The sequence below is a fragment of the Propithecus coquereli genome, unplaced genomic scaffold (genome assembly GCF_000956105.1).
Source record: "Propithecus coquereli isolate 6110/MARCELLA unplaced genomic scaffold, Pcoq_1.0 Scaffold98, whole genome shotgun sequence".
In the NCBI taxonomy this organism is placed as follows: domain Eukaryota; kingdom Metazoa; phylum Chordata; class Mammalia; order Primates; family Indriidae; genus Propithecus; species Propithecus coquereli.
Window position 1 is genome coordinate 6,745,447 of NW_012156173.1, and position 13,961 is coordinate 6,759,407.

The window sequence follows — 13,961 nt, forward strand, 5'->3', positions numbered from 1 at the left end:
CTGTACTATTATTTATATTTCAAAATAATTTATCAGTTATTTATCCCAATGTTGTCACAGCCTGTAGAATACTCCTAACTGCTCCAGTAACATTTGCATCAGCAGACAGATTTTCCTTAAAATTAAGAATTGCCAAAAGCTGTTAGCAATCTTGCATTCTCCAAGAGCAACTCCTGTTGCTATCAATTATATCAATTGCAAATGAACTTGCCAAAAGTATAAATTTTGATGACCTAGTAAATACATTTGCAGAAGTGAGCCCGAAGAATCTGATGTCACACAACTAAAGTACAGTCAACCCTCTGTGTCTGTGGCATTTGTAGCCACAGATTCAAGCAACCAAGGATTGAAAATATTAGGGAAAGAAACAATAAAAAAGAACAATACAACAATAAGAAATAATACACATTGACATACAGCATGACAATTACTTATATAGCATTTACATTTTATTAATCATTTAAGTAATTTAGAAATAATTTAAAGTATACAGGAGAATATCGGTAGGTTATATGCAAATACTATGCCATTTTATATAAGGGACTTGAGCATCTGAGAATTTTGATATCTGAGGAGGGTTCTGGAACCAATCTCCCTTGGATACCAAGGAATGACTGTATTAGTGGCGGTGGTAGAGCAGTAGTGTTGTTACAAAAATGAGAGAAGACATTTGCAGACAGAAGAGGAATAATAAATATATCATTTATTATATTATATAAGATTATGACACCAAAAATATTATTTTCTTTAATTTTGAAGTTTATGTTTTTATCTATGTCTCACTGTTACCCCTTGTTATGGACTGAATTGTGTCTCCCAAAACTCATACGTTGTATCCCTAACCCCCAATGTGATTGCATTTGGAGACAGGGCTTTTAAAGAGGTAATTAAGGTTAAATGAGGTCATAAGGGTGGGGCCCTAATCTGACGGGACTGGTGTCCTTATAAGAAGAGGAGACACCAGCAGAGAGTTCTCTCTCAGCATGCACACGGCGGCGGAAAGGCCACATGAAGACACAGTGAGAAGGTGGTCGGCTGCCTGCTAGCCGGGAAGAGAGGCCTCAGCAGAAACCAACTCTGATGGCATCTTGATCTTGGCTTCCAGCCTCCAGAGCTGTGAGACAATAAACATTCGTTGTGTAAGCTAGCCAGTCTGCGGTATTTTGTTATGGCAGTGCAAGCTAACTAATATGTATGCCCCCATGACATTTTATAAACAATAAAATATGTTTAAAGAAAAAATCCTTATACTTTGTTACTTTTAATGACATTTTCCCCTTTCTTGCTCCACATTTCCATTTCGCACTGGGCCCCACAACTGATGTGGCTGATCATGCTCTGAGCTGAGGTCAAACTCTGTGCCTCCCCTCAGGCCTCCGAGTGGTTCATCGCCCTGCCTCTCTCTGCTTTCTCTCTCTCTCTAGACCAGCTGCTGCCACTCTGACTCCACATGACTTTTCAGGCCAAGTAGTCAACATCAACCCACCAATTCCGTCTCAGAGCCCTAACTCTTAATTTCTGGGAGAAAGAATCTAATTGGCTTAGACTGGCCTGTGGATTCGTTGGTCCAGTGTCAGACGCCCTTCTGTTCCAGTGGGCTGGGGCCACACAGGTGTACCTGGCTGCCTAGGCCCGCATTTGCTGGGGCTCAGGTGGAAGGCAATTTCAGAGGAGGTGAAGAGGGCTGGGCTTGTACCCCCAACTGAGGCAATTACAACACTTTCACAGTGGATGGCTCGGCTCCAATGCTCAGCTTCCTTTTACAGGGCTGTACAGCATCTTCACTCTAAGAAATGGGTATAGCCAACCACGGTTTTAAAAGCAAAAGCACAAACCAGTGCTCTGTGCTGGTTTCAGGGCTGTCTTGCGTAGCTTTTCATTGACAAAGAGCCCATTAAGGACAGCATTAGGTGGAGATTTTCAATTGCATAATGCAAATGTCCATGTTTTTAGTTAAGGATATTCTAAGTTCATTTCAACATGGATTCTGGGCATCCTGTCTCACTTAACATTAAACTACGCTTGAAAAAAAGTAAAAAGCAAAGATATAAATAAAAATAAAAATATTAATATTTTTCACCAAGACAAATTTTAAGAACATATTTTTTGGTAAGAATCATATTTATCATAAAATGTAGTGAAACCAAGACTCTTGCTATATATTTTCAGAAGCAAATTTGAAAGATTCCTGTGGAAATAAAGTATAAATTAAAATCCCTGGTTACGAAAATATTTAATATAGTAACACCTTAGTTACCCAGAAGTCAGCCTTAATCGCAATTTCTACAGTCTGGAACACAGCAATGGAACAAAGTTCCCCGAAGCATTGAAACTCCAGTTTTCACCAAATCAATGCACTGAAGCTCATTTGCTTTAGTTGTACAAGAGGGACTCGTGAGAGCCTACTCACCCTTCCTATTCACTGTCTGAATAACCTTGATTATCTGGTTTGCCAGCCACAGTGGATTAAAACCAACAATTTATTAGGGTAGCAGCGTGCTGCTGAAATATAGAGAGTGATTGTTGACATCAGGGAGGAAACTGAAAAGAAAAAACTGCAAAATTACAGGAGTTTCAGCACATACATGCATCCATTCACCATTCTTGTATCCATTTAATTAGCATGGGCTGAATGCCTACTACTAGCCCATAGCTATGCTAGATGCCCAGGATACAGAGATTAAAAATTTAGCGCCTGCCTTCAAGGGCTTCCAATCTAGCAGAAAGGTTGACAAATATAAAGGCAATTATAATAGAGTGTGGAGAATGAGTAAGCCTCTGATAAGGCTTAAGCCAGAACATGAGCTAAAATGCACTTCCAGTATTCCAGGTGAGAGGCTGGAAACGCTACACTAACATAGTGGCAGCAGAAATGGAGAAATGTGTAAAACTGCAAGATCCAGGAGGTAGAATTTGCACCGCAGGATGACAGATTAGATGTGAGGGGTGAGGGAGAAGGAAGAGTTCAGGGCGTCGCTCAGATTTCTGGCTGGTGTAAAGACAGAGGTAGAGGTCCCAGCCTCTCCAGAGGGCATCACCTCATTACGGCTGACATTTTCAACGAAGACCTGGGAATCACTGACAAAAGGTCAGAGAAGTGTGAAATCCAATTACTAGTGACTTTCCCTGCTGGTGAAGAAAGCACCTCACTCTAAATGACTAGTATACAAAGAAGACCTGTAAGTTCCTTGAGGGCAAGGCACCCCTCTTTTATCCTTATGTCCCCAGTGTCCAAATACAGTGGATACTTAATAACACTGCCTTTATTTGATTTATAGAAACCAATTAAGATCACCTTGACCTTTTCTAGTCATCTCCCTTTAGGGAGTAAGATAAGACTTAGGAAATTTATAGATGTCTTTGGTCCCTGAGCAGATAGTGATGGGCTCCAGACGTATGTCTCTTTCAAACAATTTTTCTGAAGAGAATTGAAAAGTTGAATTCAAAAGAGAATTCTATGTTGTTGTCTTACTGAATCAGATCTTAAGACCCTGCCAAGCAGCCTTTCTGTCTCTTCAGATTTCTAGTTGCTTTTATAGTAGCAGACACCAATTAGCTCCCTGACTGGCTGTGGGGTGTACACAGAGGCAAGTGGTGGCAGCCCAGTGTCCCCACAGGCACTCTGCCTGCTGACTGGTCCAGGGAAGGGCTGTCATTCCCTAAAGGAAAGGAGGCTTCATTTGGCCGCCCTCAGGGAATAAACCTTCCTGACCCCTAGAAGGTTCCTCAAGGCCTTCTCCTCCAAAAATCAGCTCATCTTTGAGACACAACTTGCAAACAATTAGTTAAGTCAAGATGCACTTAAAAGAAAAGCTTTAGAAATAGGTCAGAGTTGGACAAAGGGAAAAAACAGTCTAGATGCGTTATGAAGCTTCTCGGGAAATAACTGTTTTCATGATTCTAATCACCAGTATCGATGGAGCAATGTTATTTTTCATTTGCATGTTTAATTTTCAAAGTTAAAGTCTGAGAAATAGAAGGATTTTATCCTTCATCAAATTGGCGTGAGTCATGGTTGATATGTCTGAGAAAAATCAGCTCTAAAATCTCAGTTGGCTGTGAAGCAAGAACAAAAACAAAATAAAACAAGAATCGAATCGCACAAGGAAAACCAGCTTCCAAAAACACTCCCAAGAATGTTCATCTTCGCATATGAAATATACTTTATTATATCAGATTGCCAAGTCTGTGAGCTTGAATAGCAGATCTTGTCATTGCAAAATCTCCGATTAAATGAACACGGGGCTGCGGGGGGCGGGGTGGGGGTGGGGTATGGGTGCTCGAACTAAAACTGGGCAGTGGGCGTTATTGGTCGCGGCTTATGTCCCTTGGCTGGAGGAGCCATGTCTTTTTTTTTTCTTTCTATCCTTCTTTCTTTCTTTTTTCTTTTGACTCCTCCTAAAGTAGCTGTGATTTTCTGCAAACCTGAACCTGAGGTGAGCTGTTCCCACTCCAGCCACCTCTTTGTGGAGAGATCACTCTGGAAGCATTGGGTGGGGGGCGGGGGGCGCCAAGACTCCTGAGGTGCAGGGACGGTGACGCGGGAGGGAGGCCGGGTGGAGGGACCGTGCTCTCATCACTTCTCCTGGGCTTGCTGCCCCCAACCAGGGGCCGTGGGCCAAGGGACCGTGTCAGCCTAAAGCCACCCTGGGAAAGGCGTGGCCTTAAGCGAGGCAGCCCGGGGCGCGGTGACTGAATCCTCTTGCGTTTCAGAGTTCAAGGGGGCGCTGATCATGTAATCTCCCTGGTGCTCGCCCTGGCGGAGGGGGGTGGAAAAATGACAGCCTCTCCTCGGAAGACAGTGGGATCAGATCGAGCCATTTTGGAATGAATGTGTGTGGCTCCGCCTGCGGCAGTTCAGGAACCGCGCGCCACTCCTCTCCCCGGCTCTCGGCCGCCCACCTGCCCCGCAGCTGCTCCGCAGGGGGGCGGAGGGCGGGGCGGAGGGCCCCCAACCTGAGAGCAGAGCGGAACCCCCGCGGGCCCGGCCCGGGAAGCCCGTCTGCCGCCCAGGCAAGGAACGCACTGACCCCCGGGAGCCTTGTCTGCCAGAGATGTCAAAGACTTTGTGCATTTTGAGCTCAATTCTGGGCTTTTCCGAACTTTTGCTGAGGGTCCCAAAGTTTGATTCTGAGGTGCGGCCTTTGTGCCTTTATCTAAGATCATTTAACTATTGCGCGGGTTTACTTCTGAACACTAATTCATATCATTTTTAAAATCATTTATTCATGCATTCCATCAACAAATATTTTCCCTGCAAATACAGATATAACACAGATATTTATGTTTACTAACTCTCCCCATCAGATATGTAGGGTCTTTATAAAATTCTTGTAAACTTTGACACTTTAATAATTTTTTTTCTGTGATACCACCTGGCTTCAAATAGTATTTATTTATTTATTTTTGCGACAGTCTCACTCCCACAGCCCCGGTCAGAGTGCAGTGGCATCATCGTAGCTCACTGCAACCTCACACCCCCGGGCTCAACTGATCTTCCCGCTTCAGCCTCTCAAGCACCTGGGACCACAGGCACACCGCCACACCAGGTTACTTTTTTCGATTTTTGGGAGAGACAGGATCTCACTCTTGGCCAGGCTTGTCTTGAACTCCTGACTTCAAGGGATCTTCCCTCCTCAGCCTCCGGGAGTGCTGGAATTACAGGCGTGAGCCACTGAGCCCTGCCTCAAATGGTATTTAAAAGGCCGACTTGTTGAAGGTTGAAGCACTTGCTTATCCAATTGCACATTTGTATTTCAAATGCTATACAAACCAAAAATGGCTTCCATAAGTGAGCATCTGTTTTATGTCTAGTAGTATTAAAATGTTTTAAAAAATTCACTCCACTTACAACTACAGAGTTTACTTCGGTTCTTTTAAACAATTAAAATTAAAGTGTAAAGGTTCACAAGGTTGTATGGTCTCCTTTTTCTGTGATTGTGTTGAAGGGCTATCATTATTCTTACAGACGCTAGACTCCACTGTTTCCTAATGTCAGCTAGATAGAAATCTCATGGGATTATTATCATTATTATTATTATTATTATATTGCTGTAGTCATCTGGTTTGTACTTCCTTATTTCAAATGCATGGTAAATGTTCCTGTCTGAGTTTATACGCTGCGCCTGTCCTTTATAACACTGTTGGAAAGATATTGTTCATTTAGTTCTCACCATTCCATCCTAATTACTTTTTCTATGAGGCTTTGGTCCTTCAAAATGCAATAGCCGAGAGGCCTCTCTGTCCTGGAGGATGGTGCCAATAACACAGTAAATGTGCTCATAATAGAATTTCCACACTTTTCTTTTAAAAATACTTTTAAAATGTCACAGGCAACATATACCCATGACGAAAAATGAAAACAGGTAAGCAGAAAGAAAAACTATGCACATATATTGATAAAAATGTGATACATTCCATTGTTTTTTCACATTTTCCTGCTTACTGTAGTGTGAACACTTTCTTTTATTCTAATGCCCGCCTGATTTTGCCTCATATAGATGTAATAAAATTAATTTAATTAATTTTTATTATTGGAGATGCAAATTATTTTAAAATCTTTGCTATTATAAATGCAGTGATGAACATCATACAGTTATATTCTTGTGTATTTGTCCAATTATTTTTGTATGATAAATTTTCTGGGACCCAATTTCTTTGTGACCAGGTCTCTGCTTCACGTCCTCAACCTGTGCCCCTTCAATGGAAGTGTATTTTGCTGACGCAGAAGATAGTATTGTCTCTACTGGATTCTTCATATTAATTCCTCTGACCTCAAGTCTTCATTTTGGTTGCAATATCTCTGGAAATTTCTCACTTCAGGTTTTTTATCCCTTTGCTAGAGGCTATATTGGGCCTGGCTAAAGTTACCGGTATAATTTCTCCATTCCCTCCTCTCTCTAGACATCCTTCCTCTTCTCTCTCCTTAAATGCCTACATTTTCCACGATTCTATCCTTGGCTTCCCTTCTTTGTAGTCTATATTCTCCCTTGGCTATTTTGTTCTGTGATTCTAATTTATGAGAATGATTCATTCTTGAGCTCTACCCTCTCCCCACTTTTTTGATTTGTATTCCCATCTATACCTTGGCATCCCCACGTGAGCATAGTGCAAGTATCTCAAGTTAGGCTTCTCCAGACTTACATCATGCTTCATTCCAAACTCCTGGCAAAACAAAAATAAATACAAAAATAAACAACAAAAACAGCCCTCCCTCCAAAAACCCCCACGTCAACTCATTTTCTTTTTCCATGTTCTCTCTTTTACAGTTGAAGATGCCTATTGATCCACCATCACAGAGTCATTCAGATTCAGGTCAAACTGGCATTTATTGACTGTAAAAAATCATATCAGTCTCCTGCTTGAAACTCTCTAGTGGCTTCCCATTGCCATTAAAGAGCAACCCAAACTCCTTACAGGAGCCACAAAGCTCCTGGGATCTGGCCTCTATCAGCCCCTGCCCTCCTCTCCTCCCAGGCTCCTCCTGCCTCACTATGACCTGCTGCCTGTGTTCTGACCTTTCCTTCAAAGTACAAGTGCACGTGCATCTCAGAGACTGAGCATTCACCTCTCCCTTGGCCAAGAGCCCTTTTCTGGATTGTGCTTTTGTTATGGTAACCAAAACCTCATTGCCAACCCCAAGGAACCTAGATTTTCTGCTATATACTTTCTTTTGGATGTTTTATATTTTGCATTTTACATTTAGTCTATGATCTATTTTGAGTTAATTTTTGTGAAAGGTGGAAGGTCTTTGTCTAGATTCATTTTTTTTTTTTGTACTGGCAATGAATGTCCAATTGTTCCAGTGCCATTTGTTGAAGACACTATCCTTTCTCCATTGAATTGCCCTTGTGCCTTTATCAAAGATCAGCTAACTATTGTGTGGGTCAATTTCTGAGAACTAATTCATATAATTTTTAAGATCATTTACTCATATTATACATTCCACCAACAAAGATTTAATTGAGCAACTACTACATTACTGTTTTGGGTGCTGGGAACGTATCAATGAGAAAAGAAATCCTTGCCTTCATGGAGTTTACATTCTAGAAGTCAAGTGATATATTACATATGAGAATATTTGTAGAGTTATTCACATTCCTGTCCCAGCTAAGTATAGTGAGAACTTCTAGGCCCCAGTGTCTTTGCTCATGCTTTCAATGTACTCGTTTGCTCACCACAAAATTGAGCTGGGTGCTGCACACTGCAAGATGTCAGGGATATGAAGACATCCTCCTTCCCTCCTACCTCTTTTCATTTCACTTTCACTTTTTCTATCTGTTGAAAAAGCACAATAATCTGATTTTTATATTTGGGCATACCTGAGACAGGGAATGCAGTAAGAAATGAGATACTAGCTAAGTTATATTCAAGAACATGCTCTGATACTTCCAGCAAAGAAACTTCCATTCTAATGGTTAACCGCCTTTGGGTTTTTCTGGACAATTAGGAAGAGACCAGATAATGTTTATTGAAACTGAAGGGTGATATAGACAATGTTTTAAAAATGTAAACCTATCATCTATTAACACTTCTCTGATGCATAACTGTTCTAGTAATGTCTAGTCCTGGTCTAGGAGTCAGAGAGAGATTTATTGAAACAAGGTGTCTTCTGTGCCTTACTTGTGCAGGACTTCCTTTTCTGGCAACCCAGAAACTTCGTTAGGGAAAAAATAAATAAATAAAAGGGACTTGCTTAAGCATGACAGCAATGGAAAAGGGATGGGGGAAGGTGACACTTCTCAACTCAAACTCATTTCTTGCAAGGATGAGAACTCAGAGCTGTCGGTCTTTTGCCAAGTCCTCAGGCGGGAACTTCTGGGCTCCCGTGTGTCATATTCAAGGAAAGGCACGCCTTGACTCCTCTGAGCTGTACACAAAGGGCAAGTCTATGGCAATTTACAAAAAACAGAGAATAAAGTACAAGTGAGTGAATTACCTGGAAGAAAAAGGAGAAAAAAAAGAAATGAAGATGATTTCAAATATTGTTTTTTATACTTTATATTAGACATTTAGAGGTGGAGGAAAACTTAGAGACCATTTATTCCAACTCCCAACCCCATGGAGGAATCTGTCTGCAAAAGCTTACCCTTCCAGTGACAGGGACCTCAGTACCTCATATGGCTAAGAATTAATAGCTGCCATTTAATTATAGAAAGCCCTTCTTTACTCAGAACTGAGCTCTGCCTTCTAGCGACTCACAAATATGTGTCCTACTTCCATTCTCTGAAGCAACAGATATATGTCTCATGTCCTCATTCACAGGAATGTCCTTTGCATATGGCTCCCAAGCCTTCACTAAATCCTACATTCTCTCTCTCTGTACTTTGCCTTAGGTCTTGGCTTCTAGACCCTCTTCAAGTTGTTTTCTGGTTGGCTAAAGCCCTTGTTAAAATGTGATGCTCACAATGAACACAACATTCCTGGTATTTAGCCTAGGGTTTAATTGATGTGGGTTGCTAACAAGAAACATTTTATTAAATAAATTATACTTAATTATACTTCAGTTTATGCAAAAGTCTTAATTATACTTCTGTTTATACTTTCATACACTTTTTTCCTCCAAAGGTTAAATGTTTAAAGTTCTTCATTATGTCTGGATTAAAAGTGTTTCTATGTAAAGGTGTTGTTTGAATCCGTAATTTCACAAATTTTTCATTTTGGAAGCTGGTGGCAACAAGCTTGCAGGAAATTTGTGCCTTAGGAAAAGCAAACATACTGTATTTGCTAATGGTCACTAAGCATTTGTAACCAAGGCAAGCTCGAAAGGAACAGTTAGCCGAAGTGTAAAGGCAGAACATTCTAAACCCCTAACCCTTTTTCCCTGCATGCTGAAACCAGTTAGCAGAGATCAACTATTAGCTGCTTCATCAAACAGGGATTTGTTCATACTATGTAATTTTTGTCAGTGGGACTGCTTGCTGTCCTGCCTGAGATCTTGTTACTTATTAACTCATTATTTCCTGGGAGTAGGAAAAAGGTGCTTGCATTTCAGAAGTTTGTGTGAATCACACGTCCTCCACATTTCCTGCCAGGGCACAGGCGTTTGTTTTTTGTTTTGCTTTTTTTTTAATAATGACAGTTTTCAGCAAAGCCAAGATTTTAATCTCATGCCCTTCAGCATAGAAATTCAATTAACTCAGTTTGTCAACAATTCTTTTTTGATCAGAATTTTAGACTTGGTCAAAACTTTAGAAACTTAAGAAGCTTTGTAAACAGAATATAACCACTAGCATACTAGTTTCTGACTTCCAAGGGAAAATGTACCATAGCCCTCATGATTCCAAATGCCTTGACCAATGTCACCAAGCTAATACTGATTATGGAACCCAAGAGGATGACACTAAAATTCAGGAGCTTTGGCATTCCTTTATTGTTTTGTTCAATTAAATGTACATATATTAGGGCATGTATAATATACATGCTCCGGATAAAGAAGAATAAGCAAAGGAATATCCCTGTTTCCACCACCGTTTTAAGAGACCATTCCCAATTCCAGTGAAGCCCCCTGTGAGCTCCGTCCTGCTCTCCCCTTGGTTCCCAAGGAGGAAACATAATTCTGAACTTTGTGTTAGTCATTTCCTGTCTTTCTTTATAGTTTTACCATATACATATGTAACCCTAAACAATATAGTGTTGAATTTTTCACCTTTTGGAAACTTATATAAATGGAATTATCCTCTATATATTCTTCTAGGAATCATTCCTTTTGCTCAATATTATGTTTGTGAGGTTCATTCACGTTGCCAAGATTTCTCCTGCTGATAAGCATTTGTGTTCTTTCTAGATTTTTAAAAAATGAACAATGTTTCTATGAACATTCTAATATATGCTTTCTGGTACTTTTTTTTAATTGCCGACATTTATTGGGCGCTTATTTTGTGTCAGGTACTGTTTTAAGAACTTTAAATGTATTGAGTCATTTAAACCTCCCACGGCTCCATGAGGTAGGAACAGTTATTATCCTCATTTCATTGACGAGGAGATTTGGTCCAAAGAGGTTGAGTAAATTGCCTATGGTGACAAGCCTAAGAAGCTGCAGAGCTGGACTTTGAGCATCTTAGCTTCAAGAGTCTATCCTTGCAACCAATACACCATACTGATTCTTCCTCAGCTAATCAATCTCTTAATCAGTCAATTTGAAATGTTCTAAGGTTTGTTTCCATTTGTCCACATATCTTTTTGTTAGTCAAGGGTTGTCAAAGTCATTTAAAAGCAAAAAGTCAACAAATGTAATAGAGATCCAATACCCCACACCTCCTTTTGGGGGAGTTAGGATTAAAATCCCCATCGTCTTTTTCCTTTTACATCAAAAATCCTGATGTTTCTGCACTTCAAATCAATTCCAGAGTGCGGAAGAATGCACTTGCATGAAAAGAAAGAATAATATGTACATTATTTTAACTACATGAGCCCTTTAAGAGCAGTGTCTAATTCGTATGTTCCACCTAAGTCAGTTCAGGGACAGGCAAGTGGCTGATGGCATTTATTCCCATCGGTGTTCATCTGTCTCAAAGGCCTGTGCAAGAAACATAAACAGGTGGCATATGTCCTTCTGAGTTGGTGGGAAGCCTCCGAGTACCACCTAATCTAGAGACAGACAGATTGAGAAATCAAAAGAAATCTGCTGGGGAGGGTAAGGGAGAAAATACCTCATTTGCTTCCAGATGTAGCAAAGAGCCAGAGATCCAGTTCTTGGGACACAGACACGACATACAGCACCACCACCCAACATAACACACTGGTCCTCTCCCCTCCCTCGAGGGAGTCTTGGATGTAGCAAGGTTGACAGAACCTTCACTCTGCATCTTTACTGGCATGAAGGCCAGAAATGGAAACTAAATGGAAAATTTGTTAAAGATTAGAACTAGTAGGACTGAAATTTTGTAGCTTCCACAGACAAAGGGGGCTGGAGGAGCATCCGTCCTGCTGAGATGGTAAAAGTAATGGCCTTCACACCCTGTCACTGAGGGCCCAGGCTTTCGAGGAGTGGTGGCAGGAACTAAGCACAGGGTCTAACTTCAATATGGGAAGATATAATAAATGACCATCTAATAGTTGTCCTGCCGCTCCGGAGGGGTAGTAGTGGTTTTCAGGAAATAAAACCTGAAACTTTTGAGAGGTTCAGTTATCTTTAAAGGACTCACAGCATTTCTGGTCTCTGTTTGGCTAAAAAGATTTTAAAGCATTATGTTTATAAAAAATAATTCCCAATGTGCCATTTCAAAAGTTCTAGTTTGAGTAATATTGGTGCATCATAAATTTAACCTATGGTTGAAATAAGATAGTTTGATATATATTTTTGAGTGAAAGGAGCGAGTTATAAAAGAATTCAATATGATCCCCCTTTTGGGAAAAATGTATGTATATACACAATTGAAGTGTGTGGAAAGTTCCACACTAGGGTTTATAACCTAGGCACTGTTGACATTTTGGGTCTGATACCTCCTTGTTGGGAAGGCTGCGCTGGGCGTGGTAGGCTGTCTAGAGTGTTCCTGGTCTCTCCCCACTAGACGCCAGCAGCAGCCTCCCTCTGAGTAGTGACAAACAAAAATGTCTCCAGACACAGCCAAATGTCCCCTGGGGGACAAAATTTCCCTTAGTTGAGAGTCATTTCTCTATTCTATTATGTTTACAGTGGTTAAATTCGGGGTGAGAATATTATGGATAATTTCCCCCCCCATTTATTTCTAGTTAGTCTACAATGACTATGTGTGTGTATATCTTAATATATGTCTTCTATAATAAAAAAGCTACTATTAAAATACTCATAATGATGGCATTATTCATTTTAAAAATTATAGGCACATACTTTTAAGCAAAGTCTTTGAAAAAAAGAACTAGGTAGGTAGAAGATTCATGGAAGACATAACATGGGGAATTAAAAAGGAAATAGAGAAAAACAGTTCATCTAAGATAATTTAGCAAAAATTCATCTGCAAGATGTGAGGGTGGTATTGTGTGGGCCAGAAGGAATTTGATTTATGACCCAGGTGCTCCCATCCGTGATGATCAAGTTTTCTGTTTAATGTTCTCATTAGGTTTCCCACGCTGGGCAGACTGTGCTCTGGGCTGCACAAACAGTTTTTCTCTGCACTGATTTCCTTCAGTAGTGCTCTCCCTGGGTGCACTGATCTTTCCCATGCTACAAGCTGCAGGGACCAGTTCATGTCCCTTACTTCCTTTCCACAGGCAAGATGTAGTACTAGGTTTCACCCACTTTATGGGGTGGTATTTTCATTCACCAGTTGTTTAAGGTGTGGAAATGGAGCCACTAATAGATGTTTTCATGAGGAAAACTCATCTAACGTGGAAGCAGTACGTAAAATACTGGGAATGACCAGTTGTAGGATGAATGGTATAGTTGTCCTTTGGTACTCGTGGGGGGATTGGTTCCAGGACTCCACAATATCAAAACCCACGGATGCTGAAGTCCCTTATAAAAAATGGCATAGTAATTGCAGATAGCCTACACACATTCTCCTATGTACTTTTATTTATTTGTTTATTTATTAGAGACAGGGTCTTACTCTGTTGCCCAGGCTAGAGTGCAGTGATGTCATCATCGCTCACTGCAACCTCAAACTCCTGGGTTCAAGTGATCCTCCTGCCTCAGCCTCCCGAGTAGCTGGGACTAGAAGCACATGACACCACACTGGGCTAATTTTTATTTTTCGTAGAGATGGGATCTCGCCATGTTGCCCTGGTTGGTCTCAAACTCCTGGCCTCAAGCAATCCTCCCGCTTCGGCCTCCCACACTGCTGGGGTTACAGGTGTGAGCCACCCTGCCTGGCCTCCCATATACTTTAAATCATCTCTAGATTGCTTGTAGTACCTAATACACTGCCTACACATCACTTCATTGGAGTAGATTCAACATAGTACTTGGTATGAGGGAAATTCATTTCACTTTTTGGAATTTTGTGGATTTTTTTTTTCCTGAATAGTTTTGATCTGTGGCT